The sequence below is a fragment of the Artemia franciscana genome, chromosome 14, assembly GCF_032884065.1.
Source record: "Artemia franciscana chromosome 14, ASM3288406v1, whole genome shotgun sequence".
Classification (NCBI taxonomy): Eukaryota; Metazoa; Arthropoda; class Branchiopoda; order Anostraca; family Artemiidae; genus Artemia; species Artemia franciscana.
In genome coordinates, this window is record NC_088876.1 from 24,401,926 (window position 1) to 24,418,684 (window position 16,759).

The 16,759-nt window shown below is 34.9% G+C and overlaps 1 long non-coding RNA gene across 1 annotated transcript; it reads right to left on the reverse strand.

Annotated features, from left to right (window-relative positions):
* Positions 1 to 2,729: 2,729 nt before the first annotated feature.
* Positions 2,730 to 16,404, reverse strand: LOC136035489 (uncharacterized). The gene is made up of 4 exons (XR_010619451.1): positions 16,295 to 16,404; positions 14,059 to 14,131; positions 9,149 to 9,323; positions 2,730 to 3,179 (listed from the first exon to the last, which is right to left on the reverse strand). It is a non-coding gene; the product is annotated as an uncharacterized LOC136035489 (long non-coding RNA).
* Positions 16,405 to 16,759: the final 355 nt, after the last annotated feature.

Below are 16,759 nucleotides of genomic sequence, written 5' to 3' on the forward strand. Positions count from 1 at the left end.
TTGAGCAAAGCACTAGGTATCAGTCAAGGGCCCTGTTGCTATATCAAGCATTGTTAACATTAAAGAGCTACAAAAAGAAAGTGGAACAAAACTTGAATTGGCTCTAACTACGTTTGTTACTAAAGAGAACCCGTCCATCAGCAATATGGCCACCCCGCAAAGATATTGAAACAACATGCACGATTCGTAAGGTGTTCAACTTATGGCGTGCTGACACCTTCCCTCCCCCCACGGCAAAATAAAGTTTAACATTCTATTTTTCAGTGATTTTATTTTCTTTGGCCAAATTGAATGGAAATTTGGCCAAAAAGAATGGAACTACAATTAGTGTTACAAGGACTGTAGACAGGCAGATACACAGAAGAAATGTCTCAGCCGAAAGCACAGAACAATTTTAAAGAATTAACTTATTTATCTTCTGGATTGAAAGTATAAAACTTTATAGAAGAACGTCTCTTAAAGCACAGGAATTATTTTAAAAAAGTTTCACTGTTTGCTTCACACTTATCCACAGAATAGTGAAGAAAGTAAAGAGATGAAAGAGCCATTTTTGAAGTTGATCGAAATTTATGAAGAAGATTTGGAAAACAACACCTTAAACGTTTGATGGCGGAAAGAAAAATTTGGCAAAAATTTCTCTAACGGAACAAGGCACACCATGTCAATGCAACTGATTTTCTAAATATTTGTGGCAAAGCAATCTCTCCCAACATCCATATCTTACTTAATATTTTAATCACTATACCTGTATCGACCAGCACAACAGAGCGCTCCTTTTACACTTCGGAGAATATAGACATACCTAAGAAACGTGACGTCTGAAAGTAGGCTAAATGGCTTTGCCAATCTCAATGTCCACAGGGAAATTCTAGTTGACACAGACAGTGTATATATCCATACTGACGAAGACTCAATTTTGTTTTGTAAGACAGCTAATATAGGAAGATTGTGTCAGAGTAAAACGTAAAATCGTATTTAATCTGCTGGGTTTTATCAATCATTCTTATAGTCCCTACTCGAAACTTGCATCCAAAGAGCTAAAATAAACTTTAAGTAATGCCTTAAATTACCGGTTTTTCTGAGGATTTTTAAAGTTTTTTGTTGATTAGCCCGCACTAGACATCACCACCCTTACTTACGGCAACTTACGTTCATTCTAAGCTTGCTTTCATTCACTCTTCATTTTTCATCATTTTAAGTTTCCTTCTCTTATGGATTTCTGCTTGATTTATCAAAATCATTTTGCTCAAACTAAGAGTTTATGCAAAATCTTTTCGATTTTACTTTTTGGTTCTCGTTTGGTTTGAACTTTTTGCTTTTTATGCAAAACTTCCTGTTTTCAATAATATAATTCAAAAGAGGCCATTAACCATTTTTATTTAAAGGGCAGGTAATAATCTTGTCAACAGAAAAAAAATCGGCTCATGTAATTTAAAATGCATTGTGGTGCAAATATTAAATATTAGTGGAGAACGAAAAGGGTATTTTCAATTACAACAGCAGAAAGAACTTGTTTCCCAAAGAGCAAGCTTATGAAAAATGCTGTTGCACTTATGCTGAAAATAATTAACGCTTAATGCTATAACCTCTTTTGTTCTAGAGTTACTTTCGATTTACAATCAACTCAAAATCTATTATAACCAAATTTTCATGAGTTTTAGAGACCGAAAGCGTTAAGTACAGGTCTCCCCCACAGTCAAAAGTATAGCGTCTTTTCAACAATCGACGGTTTAAAAGGCGTTTTATATATTTTTTTTGCTAATCTTCAACATTTTGTAAAATGTCATAAAATATATGCCATATTTCCACGACCTTACTGCATAGTTCTTTTGAGGGACGATAAAAATTCTTCTTCAATAATTTTATTAGGTTCTTAAAAGTTTCCTCTAGGCTTCTCATACAAGCCTAGATACTCATGAAAACGCCCAAAGGTTTTTTGGGGTTAGGATGCACATCCATAGACCAGAAGCTATCGTCAACGCAAAAGTACTGTATACACTGTTATTTGATTTAAAATTCAATGCATGAAAACGATGCATTTTCGCGAAAGAAAAGACAATTTTAGAGATCAGAGCGGGCATAAGTCGAATCCTCTAAGTTAACAATCTTAAACCAAACAGACTAAATTGAATGAAGAAATCCAGCCCAAAAGAAAAGGAAAAGGCCATTAATATGAGTTGTGGAACCCTCATTTAACTTCCCAAAACAATAAGTAGCATTGCCTCTTCAATGAATACGCAATATATTTTCAATTGAAATTATTCTTTACCCGATGGTCAATATATTTGAAAGAATGAATTATTTTAGTCATTTTATGATTATTATTACTTCGCCATTAGTAAGCATATAGATACAGTAAACCCTGGCAATGGGGTTTTTGGACAAGCAAGATCCCTTTTCCTACTTTTATCAGGTTCACTCTATATATAAAAAAGTCCTAGCTACATTTTTAAGTTTAGCATTAATCCGAAAATATAAAATGGCGGGCCCAAAATAGGTCTGTCGAAACTGTTTTTGAAACATAACCACAATATCACTTTTCCTTCATGGCATCCCCTTCTTAAAAGGGGATGCTTAAAGTTGAAAGTATACAATAGTTGTTCGTGTATAGTGCTCTTCATAAATTGTTTTGATAAACATAGTTATGTATTTATTTTAATTTTCTCTATCTTGTACTCCGTCCCTATGAACTATCCCTAGCTCTAAGAACAACAAGCAGTTTGCAAGAATACAAAGAAACAATATTTTATTGATTAAATTTATATTAAAATATAAAATAAAAAAATGTTGTTGTATGTTGAGTCAGGAAGAGGTTCTTTGGCAGGAGCAGAGGCCACATCATTGCACAGCTTCAATGAGCAGTAAATTCGTTAGGTGAAGGATGAGCAAAAAATTGAAGCAAAATTGATTAAAATTTTTTTGAGGGTTCTATTTTTTTAGTAAAATATAAAAAGGGGAGCAAAAAAAAATATACGCAAATTTTTACTGAGATTCTATTTAAATTGAGGTTTAGAACCCTTGTTTTTTTTATTTAAACTTTAAAATTATAAGAAACCAGTTCTGCTGCACTGTCTTTTTATGTAAATATAAGCGTCTATACACAAAAAGACGAATGCAACAGAGAACAGGCTTACAGAGAAATTTACTTTCCGAAATTTACTGCCCAGCTACTTCATTATCTAGAAAAGAAAAGAAAAGTCAATCCTTTGCAGACAATAGACAATATGTTTTTCCGAACTAAAAAATTTATAAAAGGATACATTTTGAAGACTGGCTAAATACATTACAAGAGCGAAAACCTCGAGATGGTTGCGATGTCTGGTCAAGACCTTTTTTCTTCATATATAATTATGCTTGCTATTAACAAATCCTTTTAGACTTTCCTGGAACATTTTGTGATATAGGAAAAGCACAGATACAAATGTGTTCCTAAAAGCTGAATTAGTCAATAAAAGATAAATGCTAAATGTGAAAATGAGCACTACCTAAGGAGGGGCGGGGGTAGCATGGATTAGTTTTTGGCGGAAAAGAAATTTTCTGGGCAAAAACTTACATGGGTAGATAAGGTGTGATTTAAAAAATTTACATTTTCTAAGAGCCCCACGGAGATAAAAACCATCGAAAAAGTGATGAAGAACTAATATATTATACAATATATATATATATATATATATATATATATATATATATATAAATATATATATATATATATATATATATATATATATATATATATATATATATATATATATATATATATATATATATATATATATATATATGTAGCTAAGCGTATTTTACTTATTATCAATTCTGGCACCCCTTTTATTGAAATCCTTGGAAATCAAATTTAGTGAGGTCTTCGGGGATGGTGAGAAGGGTGGTGAACTGTATGAGAGTCAGGAAGGTGTACTACGTGTAACAAGGTCGTAAGAAAGACGCATTTGCACTATCAAGAACGGCTCCTCAGGAGCGACTAGGGCCCAGCGGCCACGGGGCAACTGTTTTGAGACTAGCATTGCTAACTGATTGTGCATGCAACTGTTGTGTGACCATGGCCTTGAGGAAGTGAGGTCCAACCCACGAGGCAAACTAGATGTTACTGGTTTCCAATCAGTCTAAAACCGGTGCCGAATGAGACCCCAGTCATGGTCATAGTTGCGTTGCAGTGCTGTCCCAAACATTTTCGGGAGCTACCGTGTTGATATTGTCCAATTACTTTGGCTCTCAACATGTCAGACCAGGAATTAAACATGAAAGTAGACTAAAAGTAGACTAATATCATGATTGTCAAAATGGCTAGTATACAATAACTGAGCAGCTAGGGGTTTTAAGTTTAAACTTTAAGGAGAAGGTTGAGAAGAAAATCGAACTGAATCATAAGAATATATATGTATCCAGGTAGTCAAAAGAGCACATCTGCAATATCTTAGTAATTTCTAAGGGTATTAAGTTGAAACCTTCAATCATTGGTGAGGATGGTGTCGAACAAAATCAAAGTATACTATATACACCTAAGTAGTCGAAAGGGCGCGTCTGCAAAATATCAAGAGCGGCTAAGAGTATTTAGTAGACGCTTTCAGAGGATGCTGGGGGAGGATTCTAAACTAAATCGAAAGACACTATGTGCATCCATTTCGTCAAAATGATGAACCTATAATATAACAAGAATTGCTTAAAGTATAAAGCTGAAACCTTCGGTGCATGTTGAGATAAATCCCGAACAAATTGTCAAAAGACAGTATCCGCAACATGCCACGAACAGCTTTTGATATCAAGTTTAACTTTCAAGGAATGATCAGAGAGCAAATTGAATTCAACGATAAAATACTACCTGCATTCAGGTTGAAAAAAAGGCATATCAAAAATATCTCAGCAACTTCTTAGGGTATTAAGGCGACTTTCAGATAATTGTACAGATGGTACTGACCGAAATCAAAACGCACTATGTGCATCAAGATTGCCAAAAAGACATATTGACAGTATCTCAGGAAGTTCCATGGACCACAGTAGAAACTTTCAGGGAATAAATAAACATTGTACAACAAAGTCAAAAGCAACTGTGAACTTAAAGGTAAAAAAAGGGCGCATTTATAATATTTCAGGAACAACTAACAGTATTAAGTAAAAATTTCAAGTGAATATCGAGAGGTATATTGAACTAATTCAGGAGACATTAAGTGCATTATGAATGTCAATATGGCATATATGCAATAACTCGGGAACATTTAAGAGTATTAAGTGGGAACTTTCACCGAAAGTTGAGAGAAATGTTAAACTAAATCAAAAAACACTCTGTCTTGAGGGAATGCCGATGGGGATATTGAACTAAATCGGTGAACTGTATGCATCCAGGGTGTAAAAATGGTTCATCTGCAATACGGCAGGAACGGCTAAGATATTTGAAACTTTCTGTAAATATTGAAGGTGATGTTGAGCTAAATTCAAATGACACTATCTCCATCCCGGATATCAGAATGAGACGTCTTCAATAGTTCATATACGGTTAATGGTATAGATTAACGCCTTAAGCAACCTAGCTGAAACTGTGAGGGAATATTGGACGGAAAGGACAAGTAGATACTAAATTTTGATTTGTTGACCGAAGGGAGCTCATCAGCGACAAAGAATGTTTAAAAAAAAAATGGTTGTATTGATTCTTATTTTGAAAGTGTGTGTTATTAGTGTGTTATATTCTCAGTGTGATCTTTTTTTGATCGCATTAAAATTTCAGGCCGTGAAGACACCTCAATAAAAGTTTCAGAACCAAGGGAATCGCAACTGGAAACAAATCTTGTAAGGGATTCTTCATCTCCTTTTCTTTCTTTTTTTTTGCAACAAATTGGAACTATATTAGCTAATATACTAGCTCAAAATGCATAAATGTAAACAAACAAGCTATTAAAGCAAAATATAACACAAAAAAAAAATTCCTACAACGAAGTGTTTGATCGTTATTTGTCTATATCAAAGATTGTAACAGTAGATACGACGGAACAGCTTCCCCCCCCCCCGAAAAATTCCCAAAATTGTTCACATTTTTTAAAATACTAGTAGCCGTACCCAACCATTTGTAGTTCTATAATATAGCTATTTTTAGAATTCCTAGCAAAATTTTGTCCAGAATATGAAGAGCACTCCAACATCTTTTTGCTTTTATTCATCAATAAAAAAAAATATCAACAAAACTTACAGAAATTAATTCTTTTAACTTAACAAACAGAAGCTGTTTCAACAAAAGAAGTTTTTTAAAATAAGCACAGAACAAATTTAAACCAAAGGGGAGCAGAAGTAGTGAAAAAAAAAGACATGCTTAAAACGTAAATAAATCATTATAAATAAACTAATGAAACCCTCTGACAGACCGTATTTCAACAGTAGGTGGTGCAAATATCGTAGGTAAATACCGCTTTGTAGGGCTGTAATGAGAGAAAGGTAGATATTGCTGGGGCACAATATGCGGATAAAGGATGACAGATTACCAAAAAATTTCCTTTTCAGCCAACTGTCTAGGGCTAAACAGAAAGCAGGCTGTCCGCAGTTGAGGTGGGAGGATGTCATAAAGAAAGAGTTAAAGGGAATAGAAACTTCCTGGGAGGGTGTAAAGAGGGAGGCTCTGAATAAATTGGGATAGAGGAGCGTGCGTAGCTGTGTTGGACTCCAATGGCTTGGTGCTGCGGTGAGTTCTTCATAGTAGAAGCAGTAAAGAGAGTGGAGGGGTTTCCCCCTCCAACTCCCGCCAATGCCATCAGATCCGGTCGGGATTCAAAATAAGAGCTCTGAGACACAATATCATTCCAAACATCAAATTTCATTAAGATCCAATCACCCGCTCATAAGTTAAAAATACTTCATTTTTTCTGTTTTTTGCGAATTAACCGGCCCCCCACTCCCCCCCAGATGGTCAAATCGGGAAAACCACTATTTCCAATTTAATCTGGTCCGGTCCCTGATACGCTTGCCAAATTTCATCGTCCTAGCTTACCTGGAAGTGCCTAAAGTAGCAAAACCGGGACCAACAGACCGAAAGAATTGGCGATTGCTATATGTCACTTGGTTAATACCAAGTGCCATAAAAAGTTTCATTTGCAGCTGAATTAGGAATTGTACTATTATCTATTATATATTTAGGAATTGAACTACTATAAGTTCAACCTAATGCCCCGCTCTTTATGCTAAAGTTTTTTACTGTTTTAAAAAAAAAACACACACACACACACACACACACACACACACACACACACACACACACACACACACACACACACACACACACACACACACACACACACACACACACACACACACACACACACACACACACACACACACACACACACACACACACACACACACACACACACACACACACACACACACACACACACACACACACACACACACACACACACACACACACACACACACACACACACACACACACACACACACACACACACACACACACACACACACACACACACACACACACACACACACACACACACACACACACACACACACACACACACACACACACACACACACACACACACACACACACACACACACACACACACACACACACACACACACACACACACACACACACACACACACACACACACACACACACACACACACACACACACACACACACACACACACACACACACACACACACACACACACACACACACACGGCCGAAGCATAAGACATATGACTCTCAGAGACTGTATTCTCGAAAACAATCAATTTTCAAGAAAAACTATTAAAGATTGTGAATAAAATATGCAATCCCCTTAGCCCTGCTCTATTTATGTCACCCTAAGGCTTTAGAAAAAATCCCATTAGAAAAGGGACAAAGGAAAAGAAGAGCCATTTGGGCAAAGCATAAAATACACAAGCAAGATTAAGTATTTGTTTTTAAATACTAAGGCTAAGCATTCATTTTAACTAATAATCTAGATATATATTGATTGATTGATTTTTGAATGATTTTATTCTTGTGTGTTGTGAAAAGGGATTTTTTTTTATATATTTTGTGATTGGGTGAGTGCTCGTATGTTTTGGGGATTGTGGTGAGGCATGGATCATAAGCATAGGATTCACTCAAGTTCCTTAGGCACATATTAATTTGAGAATAATTTATTAATAGTTTAGTGGGGGGGGGGGAATGAGATTTTTCAGAGGAAGTGTAATAACAGTTGTTGTTGTTTTTTTTTTGGGGGGGGGGGGTCCCTAGTTTGCGTCAGGATTTATTATAAATACGAGGCAATATTTGTTTTTGCTTTGTTAGTAGCCTATTGTATAAAGATTTAACTGTTAGTAATACAAAAACAAGGCTATCTAAAGTACACCCCAGAAAAATACAAGGATAAAAATGCATCTTTTGGTAATTATGAACATTCACCCAAGAAATTCTCTGTTACCATATCCCCTTAAATGTTGCCTAAAAAGTTTCTATAATTCAGTCTTTTACAGATTTGTGTCCAACAGTGATGTAGAGAATAAATTCTTTGTCTGTCTTTTTCTTTTGCTTTTTTCTCTTTTTTTTTCACTTATACTCTGTTGGTTGTTACATTTACAACAGGTTATAGATAAATTCAATTCGATTCCATAATCTTAAATCATCATAAGAATCTTTAAAAAATTTAAACTTAAAAATTCTTTAAAACAATTTAAGAACTATATTTCAATCTACATAAGGAACTTAACAGGTTTGTTAGGGTAAGTCCATTTTGACCACAAAAATGTAGTCTACTGCTGACAAATAACGCTTCAATTCAATAATCAGATATAAGGCTTATACATTATTAAAACCCAGATTCATATATACTGTTATGTATGGTGATATACTTGTAGCAAGGCCAAAAAGGATGTTATTTATTGTTTGTTAAGTATTCATTCACTATAGAATTTTTTTTAAATTATATCAATTTTTGAAATCCAAAATTTTTAAGATCTACAAGGAACTAAGTATGGGAATTGCTATATGGCACTTTTGAACAATATCCAAATCAGTGTGCATAGACAAAGAAATTTTTTTAGTTTTTTCCAACAAAAGCTTTTGATTAATACAAATAAATTTCGAAGAAAAAGTAAACAGAAAAAAATGAATAACTAAAAGCCAAAAATTGTACTTACTCCTTCTACACTGACAAATGGAATATTAAACGACTTTAAAGCATCTTCATTGTCAGAATTGAGAAAAATTATGCGATGTGACGTTAAATAAAGATTTCCTTTTCGCCTGCCTTTGAACTGTTTATTTGAAATGTTGATTAGATCCAAGCACACGTCCTCACAAACCAGGACAACCCTAAAAAAGAGATATCATTGAAAGAATATACTGGCTATGTCTTTTAGGATTGCTACTCACAGTAGAAGAAAAGACGGAAGAATCAGCTTGTAGGTCTAGAACTTGGAGGGAGATGGGTGTCAAAAGAGTTTCCTAGGACAAGTGGATAGAAAACATGAAGAACCTATGTAATAAAACAAAGATTATTGATTTGTCCCAGGCGTTCCTTAGAAAGATCCTGCGGAGAATTCTCTCCTTGCATAGTACAAATATGGATTCCTCTGGACCTTTTGATAAAATCAAGAAAGGTTGGGCTTCCAAGGCTTGTTGACCACTCGAGCAGCAAATTCCTTTTTATATGCCAATATTTTAAGACATATTATATTTTGCGCATTTTTTAGCCTCATCTAAATATCCTGATTCATAAAACAAATTTGTTGATTCAGTGTTAAAAATTCTGATCTCATGTAGTGAACCAAACGCTGTGAGTAGAGCGCAAGTTCTTTTCAGAATGATGCTTCTTGCAGGTAGTAGACTATGTCGAGGATAATTGAGATGGTTTGGTTGGGTATTGTGTAAACGTACAAAGAAAACCAACTTTGCCATAATGACTTATAATGGCCTTTTCTTTATTCAATCTTGAGAGTAGATTCACATCATATCCAGAACTGACCATGCACAAGTCAGACATGGATCAAGCTTCACACAAGCAAGCCACATTGATGCAATTTTCTATGAGCGTAATTTCCAGCTCCCCATCTTTTAGTACCTAGAGAGAAGGTGATTGCAGGTAGAATTTTGGGAAATTAATACCTTAGCTTGCTGCACTTACAGTCCTTCATATCATGTAAAATTGGGTATTGTTGAACATCAATTTGAGCTGAATGGCGAGTATACCTTGACTAATAGGTTCAGAACTGTAGGAGTGTTTTCACCTGTTAGATATATTCTTTAAGATTATTACGAATTGGTGGGTATGATTAAACAGTCAAAAAGCTATAGCAATGCATTTAGAACAGCCATACTACATATTCAAGCCTAATTCTTCTATTGATTTATTATATAGAAATAAGACCATACCTCAGTCCACAGATATCAAATTTCTGGGTATAAATCTTGATTGCTTCTTATTGCTTAAAATCCATCCAACCTTTATTTGCTCCCTTGTCTTAAGGCAGTCATCAATGTTGAATACAATTGAACTTTTGGCAGGTGACACCAAACTTTACAAACCAATACTGACACACAAAGATGCAGAGATACCGCTCAAATGTATAGTAAATCCTACAATCAAATATACAGACATTGTCTGAGGCCCAAGTTATTAAAGAGATTCTATGAAGATATATAAAAAGCAACAAACCAAGTACCAGTAAGAACAATTCCTTTTTTATGGGGCACAAATCACTGCCCTGAGAATGCCAGTCTTAGACTAATGTAGACTCAAAAAAGAACTTGGTAAGACAAGATTTGGGGCATATTTTTCTACTCCAACATATTCAGGAGCAAGAGGACACTGCCAAAATTATTAAGGAATAGCTCAAACCCATTATTGAGAATTGCACCAGTTAATAACAAGGATGAATGATTTGAGTAGTCTACTAGACAAAGCAATGCAAGCTTCTTCTTTGAATGTTTTCAAAAATAGACTAGACAGAGCAGGGAGAAAGTAACCTTTACATGTTGGAGAAGTGACATAGAGCCTTATTATTAATGTTGGATGTATAACTAAAAATCTCAGTGTATATTGCCAGGGTAAGCACATTCTAGGAAAGGCACTGTTCCTATAAGCTATACATTCTTATCTTTCACCAGGTATAATACTTATCTTGTATTACACTTCAATGTTTCCACATTTGTCATATTGCTACTTGGTGTTGAGAGACACCAACAAATTTCTTTTGCAGTGTCTTCAGTCTCCTCAGAATAGAGCAGTCAAACCAAGATTTTGGCTTCCTCAGCTATACACTTTCAAATAGCCTTTACATAGATACAGACCTATCATCAGTTGAGCATATAATTGCTAAACAAAATCTAAATTTAGCTTAGTCTGGATACCATGAATTTCTACCATCAAGTATCCAGTCTCTGGTTACTCTCCCCTTACCATGCAAGCACTCCTCAGTGTTATTTTATTATACCTAAATATTTATTGATTGCCACCAGAAAATCCCTAATAGTCCAGTTGATTTCATTTCAAATTTTATTCCAACAGACATCACTCTTGGTCCCCTTATAACTATCTCAGCAATATTCATAGCTTTTAACCTACTCCTCTTAGATAAGCAGAGTCTACTCCTTCATTTTTTTTTTCATTGTCTAATGTCAACTTGGTCTATTCTATTTTTCTACTTTCCTTGTTTTGAATTATCGCTATTACTAACTGCTCTTTTTTAGGTGTTTTTACTATAATTAGCATTAAATCTTGGATGCACTGTGATTTAGTGTATTGCACACCATAATTTTTGGTGTTTTACAATGGTTTTGTGTGGCCTACATTGACCCAAGCTTCATATACTGTTTGATGTTTTACCATGTATGAAATAATTAGCCTACTATATCTGAGATTTTAATAGCTAACTAGATGGCTAATATCCTTGTGCACATTGCTAGAGCTCAATTGCTAAATGACTAATTGGTTAGTTCAAGCTCAAGTGTATATATAAAGGAGGGTTTGGTAGACACATATTAAACCAATTTCCCAGTGTATACTGACAGTGTATATTCGTTGTCAGTATATTGATAGCTAGTAAATTTGTTGATTCAAGCTCTAGGGTACATATGCCTGAGATCCTAATTGGCAACTAGTAAGCTTATCTTATAGTCTAACTGACAGCTGAATAAATTAAGCTCCACTGCTAAGTATTGCTGGGATTTTAATATTTACCCAGGACTATGGTGTGTTGACTTTCTATCTAGATATGACAAAAAAACTCAAAGTTTACCAAATATTCAAGCTAATCACATACTAACTAAGACAATTTAGACAATTGTGACTTTACTGTTGAAGTGGAATTACCAGTCCAGCTATTGGGCATCTTTCCTTGAAGCCCAAAAGTGTCAAAAGATAAATAGAACTGATGAATATCTACTAGTTTGCTTCTTGTGAAGCAAACATACAAATGAAATAAAATCACTGGTATTATATTCCTTATTTTATGTTTTCTTCAAGTATTGCAGTTCCTTTCCTGAAGAACAAGCAACTTCTCTTGCTTTTCTTTTTACCTTTTCTGAAGGAAACATGCTATATAAATAAATGTGATACCACAAGATATCATGTTGCATGCTATTTACATATATCATGGTTACTTTTCTGACAATGCAAACTAGCCCTTACCTCTCCCTTGATGGTCCCAGATTAATGTTTCTTTCCATTCCTATCAACATTTTTAACAATGTCAAATAAGATTTTCAAACAATCACAGATATAAGTTTAGTTGAAACTGCAAATACCTTCTTTAACAAACATGTGTTAACAAACCACTAAATTTTTGCCAAATAAATGTGTACAAAAATGGGTATCAGTAGATAACTTAGGTAAAATTCTAGTTCACTGACTATTGGCTATCTTGGAAAGCAATTAGGTTAGGAAAACAAAACTTTCAGGAATGGGTCTAATGGCTAAAGTATATCCCAGGAAGGTATTTTAAAGTACCCACCTCCACTCCTTCTCCCTCTAGAGGGCCCTGAAATTTGCCTGCATGACAGGTCTATACCTATTCAAATTTTGACAAAACAAAATTTTACCTTAATTTTCAGTTACCAGTTGCTTTTATTCTGCCTTTAGTTCTGAAGATGCAACTCCTGTTATTTGAGTAGAATTCTGAGCCATATCAATGTTTTTTTTTCTTCAAAATTTAGGAAATGTATTAGAATATTTTTAAAACCTTATAAATTGGGATTGAGCAAAGTTGTGAAGCTGAAAACAATTTTGTTGTACTTCCTTCAAGTAGAAGATCTATTTTGCAAGGTTTCATTTTTATAACACACATATTTTTAAAGGTCAGGACCCTCTAGAGGGAGAAGGAGTGGAGGTAGGTACTTCAAAGTAATAGTAGGTACTTCAAATAAATGTGCACAAAAATGGGTATCAGTAGATAACTTAGGTAAAATTCTAGTTCACTGACAATTGGCTATCTTGGAAAGCAATTAGGTTAGGAAAACAAAACTTTCAGGAATGGGTCTAATGGCTAAAGTATATCCCAGGAAGGTATTTTAAAGTACCCACCTCCACTCCTTCTCCCTCTAGAGGGCCCTGAAATTTGCCTGCATGACGGGTCTATACCTATTCAAATTTTGACAAAACAAAATTTTACCTTAATTTTCAGTTACCAGTTGCTTTTATTCTGCCTTTAGTTCTGAAGATGCAACTCCTGTTATTTGAGTCGAATTCTGAGCCATATCAATGTTTTTTTTTCTTCAAAATTTAGGAAATGTATTAGAATATTTTTAAAACCTTATAAATTGGGATTGAGCAAAGTTGTGAAGCTGAAAACAATTTTGTTGTACTTCCTTCAAGTAGAAGATCTATTTTGGAAGGTTTCATTTTTATAACACACATATTTTTAAAGGTCAGGACCCTCTAGAGGGAGAAGGAGTGGAGATAGGTACTTCAAAGTACCTTCCCATAACATACTTTAGCCTGTAGACTCATCCCTGAAAGTTTCATTTTCCTAACCTAACCCCTTTCCAAGAGAGCAAGAAGTCAATAAACTAGAATTTTACCAAACTAACAAAAGGAGACTATAATACCAACCTGTCTGCACTCTTGTGAAAGGAGGACTTCACCATCCATATGAAAACCAACACATCCTCATTTAAAAGGTAGGCTAGAATAAGTAAAATTTAGTGAATATTGGCTGTATCTTAAATTTCAAGGGAAAATGTCAACACAGCTTGAATTTCAAGGAAATAATAGCTAGAAATTAAAAAAAAAACACGAGTTATTGACAAAGAGATTGGAAACTTTAACTTAAGTTAAAAAATTCATGTAGCCTATAAATTTAGATAGGTAGGCTAATGACCCATGAAGGCAATGTAATCTTTCAAGATTAAGCCCAAGAAACAGGGTAGCATAAATTTAGTGGCATGATAACATATTCCCCTTGGCATGTTTTTGGCCAACTTTATGGCTAGATGGCATAGAGCCTAGGATAATAGTTTACATTATCAAAGTGGTGGTTAGCCTTCTAACTAGGCTACTTGGTTTCTTCCTCTTCCTTTATCATCTACTTGGCAGATTATTCAATATCTAAAAATCTAACAATAGCCTATCTAGGCAAAGACCAAGTGCATAAATTACAGCCTTAACCTACTTACTGTTTTCCAGCATGAATCAGGATTCCTGCTTGGTTGTGTGCAGTATTGATAGACATCAATAGACATCTCCAGAGGACCACTCATCTTCTAGCCTTTGTTTGAAAACATCAACAGGTTCAGCATTAACTTTTTCATCAGATAATTTGTTCCAACTGTTGACAATGAATGGTGAAAATAATTGAGCACAGACTCTCAATATTGCAGACAGGTTGACAAGTTTCAGTGATGAACTCTAGTTCTTGAGTTGTCACCAATTGTAGGGAATAATGCTGGGAGAATAATAGCTCTCAATAACTTGTAGGCTAAAATAGCATCCCCTGTATTTTCCCTGTCAAGAAGTGTAGGGAGATCCACCTTTGATGGTCTTAAAGTGTAGGAAAACTCCCACATGCAAGATATCCCTTTAGTGTAATGTCTCTGTACATCTGCAAGAACATTTAAGTCTTTTTTTTTAAATATGGGGAAGCAAGAGACATTCCAACTTCAAGCTTAGGACACTCAAGTCCTTATATAGAAAACTGATGACTTTAGGGTAATGAGAGAAAATAGTATGCTTAATCAGTCCCATGGTTGAACTAGCCCCAGCAAAAGACCTGTTAGCATGAGTGCTGAATTTTAGTTCACTGTCAATAATGACACTAAGATCCTGCTCATTATTTACAGAGGAGAGTGGGTGGCATAAGAAAAAGTAAGTGCAGCAAGGATTCAGTTTGCCAAAGTGAATGATATGCCACTTGGCAACATTGAATTTCAAGAAGCCAGGCCTCAGCCCATTGACCAGGGAGTTGAAGATTATTTTTTGGCAGTGTATGATCTTCACAGGACAAAGCTGGTCCAAAAGTCTCAGTTTTTCTGCATAAAGAGTTGATTTTCTGCTGATAAAGGAAGGAGCACCATTGATGGATATGTCAAATAGTGTAGGACCCAAAACTATTCCCTGAGGAAATCCCCTCAGAACATTGGTAGAGAAAGAAAAAATACAATTAGAAGAGTAGGCTATAACAAGGTTAGTTTAGGTTAAAATGTGCTTAAATCTGGATTTCTGATTGAAGCAATTATAATATTCATAAAGAGCATAAAAAAAGCATCAGGTGGTAGGCCTATTCTCACTTCATATGAAAGCCAGTTATACTGTTTGCTATAAAGTTACCCTTCATTCAAGCAGAAGATCTATTTTAAAAGGTTTCACTTTATGACACATATTTTTAAAGGTCATCAAAAGTCAAGAACCTCTAGAGGGAGGAGTGGAGGTAGGTAGGCTACTTCAAAATACTTCTGGAATATACTTTAGACCCATTCCTGAAAGTTTCATTTTCCTAACCTAACCAATTTCCAAGATAATCTGAAGTCAATAAACTAGAATTTTACCTTCATTTCAAGCAATAGAACTAAGTTTTAGCATCAATTTCTAAAGAGCATTTGGCTATACTAACATCATTATTGTCTATTTAGAACCAATTAAATTAGCCACCTAATGATTTTCCCTTCTCAACCGGTTTCACTTCAGCATGATTTTCCCTTTTCATTGTCTGAGAAGACAATAAATTTGTCTTCTCAGCCGGGCTCTTGACATTTTGTAACTTATTTTAGTATTAAAATGAACCTGAGCACATCTTTGACTTGCAAGAAATACTAGACTCTAAAATACAAGAAAGTACAAACATTCAACTTACATAATATGATTTAGAAAGATAATTTCTGCTCCCACCCCGCCCTTTTTCTTCAATATGAATTGCTGCTTAGTGATTAAATTGTAAAAGTACGCCAAAGCCGCGTTTGTTTCACTTTTCAAGTTAACTAAGTTCGTCAGTCCGACGTTTTATTTGCGATTCTTGATTCGGCATCTTTTATGCCGATTTAATTTTTCACGTGGTTCTTAATCATACTTTAGAATTAGTTTTATGTGCATAAACAACTTCATAGCTATGACAAAGCGCACACGCTGAGTTCTGTCAAAGAGTTGTCAAATATTTGAAAGGGGGGAATTTTATGAACTTAAAAATTATACGGAAAACATGAGGTATTATGAGTAAGGGTTGCCTGCTCCCTGGCGGCTGGGATTTACTTCCCCCTGGGAAATACCCCCAATGAAAATATATCCAAGTAAAATAATACCTCCCCACAGAAAATACACCCCC